This window comes from Schistocerca piceifrons, chromosome 3 (genome assembly GCF_021461385.2).
Source record: "Schistocerca piceifrons isolate TAMUIC-IGC-003096 chromosome 3, iqSchPice1.1, whole genome shotgun sequence".
NCBI classification, from domain to species: Eukaryota; Metazoa; Arthropoda; class Insecta; order Orthoptera; family Acrididae; genus Schistocerca; species Schistocerca piceifrons.
Window position 1 is genome coordinate 397,869,083 of NC_060140.1, and position 6,750 is coordinate 397,875,832.

At 43.9% G+C, this 6,750-nt stretch overlaps 2 non-coding genes across 2 annotated transcripts; one reads left to right on the plus strand and one right to left on the minus strand.

Annotated features, from left to right (window-relative positions):
- Positions 1 to 5,707: 5,707 nt before the first annotated feature.
- Trnas-cga lies at positions 5,708 to 5,784 on the minus strand. Its single transcript has one exon. It is a non-coding gene; the product is annotated as a tRNA-Ser (tRNA).
- A 173-nt stretch (positions 5,785 to 5,957) lies between these two features.
- Positions 5,958 to 6,034, plus strand: Trnas-cga. The gene has a single exon. It is a non-coding gene; the product is annotated as a tRNA-Ser (tRNA).
- The last annotated feature ends 716 nt before the right edge of the window (positions 6,035 to 6,750 follow it).

Here is a 6,750-nt window from a genome sequence, read left to right on the forward strand (position 1 = left end):
AGTAGTTTTAGTAGAACAGAATAGGATAGTAGATTAGGAACCTGCAGCGACAATAAACTCCTTGCCTGCCCTGTGCCAGGGGCATGACCATAGGGTTTAGCTCTATGAGCCAGGCACTCAAGTAAGTTTATACTAACACTGGCACACATGTAACGCTGCAGGTAGTTATCACAAATCACCAGTGGTTACTAGAAAGTAATACTAACACTAGAAATAACCTGCCCGTTAACCCAAGTAATACTGTCTGTAGTCTTGCAAATTAACATGTAGTAGCTGCAATTATAAATAACATTGTAGAATATTAAGACCCACTAATCATTAAGGTGGTGGGTTATTCTTGTATAATTATTATGATTGGAAATAAAGGATTTTGAAAAAAAAGTTCTAGGGGACTGATGACCTCAGATGTTAAGTCCCATAGTGCTCAGAGCCATTTGAACCATTTTGAACGAATCGCGCTCCGGCCTTCCAGTTGAAGTCACCACAATGGAAACCAATGACAAAATCCATGACGTGGTAATGGAAGTCCGCCGAATAAAAATTGCTGAGACTGTAGACATATAAATCGAGTGCATAACATCCTGCACGGAGAATTGCCTATGACGAAGCTGTGTGCGATATGGGTGCCGCGATTACTCACAGTCGATCAAGAGCGCATCCGACACAAGATTTCAACACAATGTCTGGTGATGTTTAATCGCAGTTCGCAAGACTTTTTGTTCCGATTTGTGACTGTCGATGAAATACAGATCCAAGTAAACATGAAATGTAGGAAGGGGAAGGAAAGGGAAAGGATGGGTAGTTCCAGCCGTGTCATCACGAGTGATGTCTGTTCTGTCGGACATGGCCAACAGAACAGACACCTATCAGATGTATACAAAACCTGGATTCATCATTACATACGAGAGTCAAAGCGGCAGTCAAAATAATGGACAAAGGTTGGTGAAAGTGCATTACAGAAAGCAAAGACAATTTTGTCAGCTTTTAAGCTGATTACCACTGTTTATTGGGATTTCGAAGGAATAAACTTCATAAATCACTTGGAAAAACGCAGAACCATAACTGACCCATATCATGCTTCATTGTTGGATCGTCTGAAACTTTCGTTGGCTGAAAACAAACTAAAGTTGCCACGCAGAAAAGTGCTCTTTCACTACGATAATGCACCATCCCTCATATCAGCGATAACAATGACGAAAGTGCACGAATTGGGCTTTGATTTGCTTCCTCATCCACTTTCTTCACCAGTCCTAACTGACTTCTTCTTATTTCCCAACGTCAAACTTTGGCTTGCTGGGAAGAAATTTTCACCAAATGGGGATGGGTGTTGTGTGCTGTCCTTAGGTTAGTTAGGTTTAAGTAGTTCTCAGTTCTAGGGGACTGATGACCTAAGATGTTAAGTCCCATAGTGCTCAGAGCCATTTGAACAACCAAATGGGGAAGTGTTAGCTGCAGTCAACGAGTATTTTCCAGAGTTTGACACAACCTTTTTTCCGATGGGATACTAAGTCTGGAGGATCGCTAGACAATGTGCATATCCCTTATAGGAGACTACGTCGAGAAATGAAACAAACATTTTCTTTTCTTTTTACCCGACTTATCAAACCAATATTCAGAACGACAATCCAGAATCATAAACGTGCCTTATACGTAATCTTTTCGTTTACAAACATATATTGTCTACCAGGCAATCATAATCACTAGCCTCCTGACAAGAAATTATCTCAAATCCTTTACGTCAATCATAGAAGAAGGGTGGGAGATACAAGTTAATAATAGAAATAATATTCGACCTACACAACTAAACCTATTATTTAAGGATTACAAGACAGTTGTCGTACAAAATATTTTTTAAAACGCTTTCTAGAAATAACTGACAGTGAAGTGTGCCACATCAATCATGCTAAAGCCATCAAAGTGTATGCTGTAGATACTCTGATGTGACAAAGGTAAATCAAGATAGAGCCATCAAAGTGCATACGAAGCCTATATACAGGGTGTTCATTTTAACTGAATATATTGGAATATCTCGACAGCTATACATCGGATCAAAAAAAGTTATCATTCCAACTAGTTTGTCTCGGAGGCGACACCCAGCGATACCACACTCGATCTGCAACTTTGAAACATTCAGTGGGAACCCCTGCGAACCAAGGACATGTGTTCATCTTTTAGATACCAAAGTAAATCTGTTTTTACTAAACATGACGTGCTCTCACAATTATTTACTAATTTTTTTACAAGATTATGATTTTACGTCTGGCATTTTGTGAGGATGGAAAGTTTTCTTAATTTATGTCTAATTTTGAGCTTGATATTCTGCAGTGTATGTTAATGACATAAACTCAATCATTTTAAAATGACATAGAAGAACTAAACCTGGCTAGTGATTAAATAAACAACAATACCGTGAAATGGCAGTGTGTTCATTTAAGAAAAAATATTACAGATAACGAATCTACCGGAATATCTACATATGTTTTATCTGAAGCATTTTCTTCGGTACCCCAGATATGGCGCTGTAATCGGAGGAATAGAAATGGGTACGCAGTCGTAATTTACGAGACGCAACTTAATGGCCCTTGAACATCCAGTGGCGAGTAGGTCCCCACCTCCAAGCTATGGGGGTAGAATAGGCCAGTATTTGATAACCTCTTATTCGAAATCCCATTCGCAGTGTTGTATTCCTCCGACATATCGAACAGGGGACCACTCGACGCGCCACCGTGGCCATGTAGCGAATTACGAGGTATCATAACAGTCAGTATACTGCGACTGGGGCTTACGTATCGCGCGGACGTAGAACATTACAATAAAAAAATGGCTCTGAGCACTATGGGACTTAACATCTGAGGTCATAACTACTTAAACCTAATCAACCTAAGAACATCACACACATCCATGCCCGAGGCAGGATTCGAACCTGCGACCGCAGCGGTCGCGCGGTTCCAGACTGAGCGCCTAGAACCGCTCGGCCACTCCGGCCGGCAACATTACAATAGTTGTGTAGTGTTTCTTGCGTGCTCACCTACCTAATGATGCAACTGAAATGGCCGTGATTTACAGAGAATGTAGGGGAAATGTTGACTGCTGTTGCCTTGTATGTCGAGCGTTTTCTAGAGAAAGCTCGTTCTCATTTTTTCTTTTACAAGATTGTGAACTACTTTTTGTCTGACTGCTGTGTACAGATCAGCAAAACGTAGCGAACCAAACGTGTTACATGAGAAGCTAATGAAATAGCTGTACTATCGGCAGTGGACCACAACAATGACGGATAAGCGCCAAGCAATTACATCGCGATTCCGAAATGTCCATATGTAGTATTGTAACAATACTGCATCGTCTTAAGTATTATCCATATCACGCGTCACTGCATGAAGAACTTCATAGCGCCGATTTCCAAAATCGGTTAGTTCTTTGTGGATGGCCACGTCAACAGATACAAATAACCCCCACTTTCTTTGCCGAGGTGCTATTTTCCGATGAGTCTACATTCACAAGCCACAGTGGCGTTAACAAGCGTAACTTGCATCACTGGAGTGTAGACAGTCCCCAGGGGCTACGGAAGGTTGATCATAAACGTCCTGGGTCGGTTAAGGTATGGTCTGGAATCACGGGGAACAAACTCATTGGTCTGTATTTTATCGACAGCCAGTTGAATGGACAGAAATATTGAAAGTTTTTGGAACAGGAACTACCGATACTGCTGCACTATGTTGCCCTGGGCGTTCGCCAACGAATGTGGTTTAAGCAAGACGTTTGCCCAGCGCATTACGCAATCGAAGTACGGGAAGTATTAGACCGTTTTTACACTGAACGGTGGATCGGCAGAGGTGGCCCTAGTAATTGACCACTAGGTCGTCGGATTTGACGTCGCCGAATTTCTTTCTGTGGGGGTATTTGAAAAATAAAGTGCACAAGCAAGTGCCAACAGGCTGTGTAGACATGGTCGACCGCATCAGAAACGCCTGTGCTGACTTTCACGCAGACATGCTTCTGCTTTGCGTACTATCATTTGAAAAGCGGATCATTAGGTATACTGAAGTTGGCGGTACTACGTTTGAACACTTACTCTAATTCAAAAAGTGCCGCAGCGTTCGCCTCGAGCCATGGACACAGTGGCGCGTCAAACAGTCTCCTGTTCGATATGTTGGAGGCATACAGTCGTTGCGAACGGGGTTTCCAATCAGAAGTTACGAAAAACTGGCCTGGCATGGAGGTAAGTGTACCATGTGCTGTTGGACAGTCAAGGGCCATTGAGCCGTAAGTCGTAAATAACGATCGTGTACCCATTTCTATTCCTCCGATTACAGCGCCATGTAAAATGAATTACACAAAACGTATGTAAATTTTTCGATAGAATTAGTAATTTGCCAAAGAACGCGGTTTACATTGAAGATTTCAAAATTGCCACCCCCCCCCCCCCCCCCTGTCACATTGGATGTCCCGCTCTCAGACAAACAAATTGGAGTTATAACTTTTTTTGATCCGATGTGTAGTTTTAGAGATACTTCAATGTCTTCATTAAAAATGCATACTCTGCATATATATCGAGCTGAGAAAATTCACGGACTACTTCCTAATATCGTGACGGACCTCCTTTCGCCAGACGTAGTGCAGCAACTCAACGTGTCGTGGACTCAAGAAGTCGTTTGAAATCCCCTCCAGAAATATTGAGCCATGCTTTCTATATAGCCGCCCACAATTGCAAAAATGGCAGAATTTTGAGTACGAACTGTCCTCTCGATTAAGTTCCATGGTAGTTCCACTTGATTTATGTCGAGCGATCTGGGTGGCCAAACGGTTCACTCGAATTTTCCAGAATGTTCTTCAAACCAATTGCAAACGATCATGGTCCAGTGACATGGCGCATTGTCATCGATAAAAATTCCATCGCTGTTTGGGAACAGGACGTCCTTGAACAGCCGAACATAACCGTTTCCAGTCGATGATCGGTTCATATGGATCAGAGGACGTAGTTCTTTTACATATAAACATAGCCCACACAATTATGGGACCACCGCCCTTTGGCACAGTGCTTTGTTGACAACTTGCGTAAATATCTTAGTTGTGGCTGCGCGACATTCGAGCCCTAATATCGGCTCGTTCCATCTGAAATCGGGACTCATCCGACCAAGCCACCGTTTTCCAGTCGTCTAGGGTCCAACCGATAGTGTCATGAGCGCATGAGAGGCGCTGTAGGCGATGTCGTGCTGTTAGCAAAGGTATTCGCGTCGGTCAACTGCCCTTTAACGCCAATTTCTGCCACACTGTCTTACAGCATAGGTTCCATCATACGTCTCACTTTGATATCTGCGGTTATTTCACGTATTGTTGCATGTCTGTTGGCACTGCCACCTCTACCCAAACTCCACTGCTCTCTGAAACTTCCTGGCAGATTAAAACTGCGTGTCCGACCGAGACTCGAACTCGGGACCTTTGCCTTTCGCGGACAAGTGCCCTACCAACTGAGCTACCGAAGCACGACTCACGCCCGGTACTCACAGCTTTACTTCGGCCAGTATCTCGTCTCCTACCTTCCAAACTTTGCAGAAGTTCTCCTGCGAACCTTGCAGAACTAGCACTCCTGAAAGAAAGGATATAGCGGAGACATGGCTTAGCCACAGCCTGGGGGATGTTTCCAGAATGAGATTTTCACTCTGCAGCGGAGTGTGCGCTGATATGAAACTTCCCGGCAGATTAAAACTGCGTGCCCGACCGAGACTCGAACTCGGGACCTTTGCCTTTCGCGGGCAAGTGCTCTACCAACTGAGCTACCGAAGCACGACTCACGCCCGGTACTCACAGCTTTACTTCTGCCAGTATCTCGTCTCCTACCTTCCTTTCTTTCAGGAGTGCTAGTTCTGCAAGGTTCGCAGGAGAACTTCTGCAAAGTTTGGAAGGTAGGAGACGAGATACTGGCAGAAGTAAAGCTGTGAGTACCGGGCGTGAGTCGTGCTTCGGTAGCTCAGTTGGTAGAGCACTTGCCCGCGAAAGGCAAAGGTCCCGAGTTCGAGTCTCGGTCGGGCACGCAGTTTTAATCTGCCAGGAAGTTTCATATCAGCGCACACTCCGCTGCAGAGTGAAAATCTCATTCTGGATCCACTGCTCTCTGTCGTAAATTGAAGGCCATCGGACACTGCACTGTCCTTGGTGAGAAGGAATGACTGAAATTTGGTATTCTCGGCACATTTGACACTGTGTATCGTGGAATATTGAATTCACTAACGATTAACGAAATGGAATGTCCCATGCGTCAAGCTCCACCTGCCATTTCGCTTTCAGAGTCTGTTAATTCCCGATGTGCCACCGTAATCACGTCGAAAACCTTTTCACATGAATTACGTGAGTACAAATGACAGCTCCGCCAATTCACTGCCGTTTTATACCTTGCGCATGCGGTGCATTTCGCAATCCCATGACTTTTGTCACCTCAGTGTATATACATACATATAGATGCCACGGTCTTCAGTCTGAAGACTGGTTTGATGAAGCTCGCCACGCCAGTTGTCCTCTGCGGACGTCTTCATCTCTACATAATTACTGGAAACTGTATCCACTTGAACGTGATTACTTTAGTCAAGCCTCGGTCTCCTCTTCAGTCTTTGCCCCTTACACGCTCCTACAATACCAACTTGGCCATTCCTTGATTTTTCAGAGTATGTCTATCAACCGATCCCATTTTTCCTCAAATTTGATTCAGTACCCCTTGATTAGTTACTCGAACTGCCAAAAAACTCTTCAGCATTC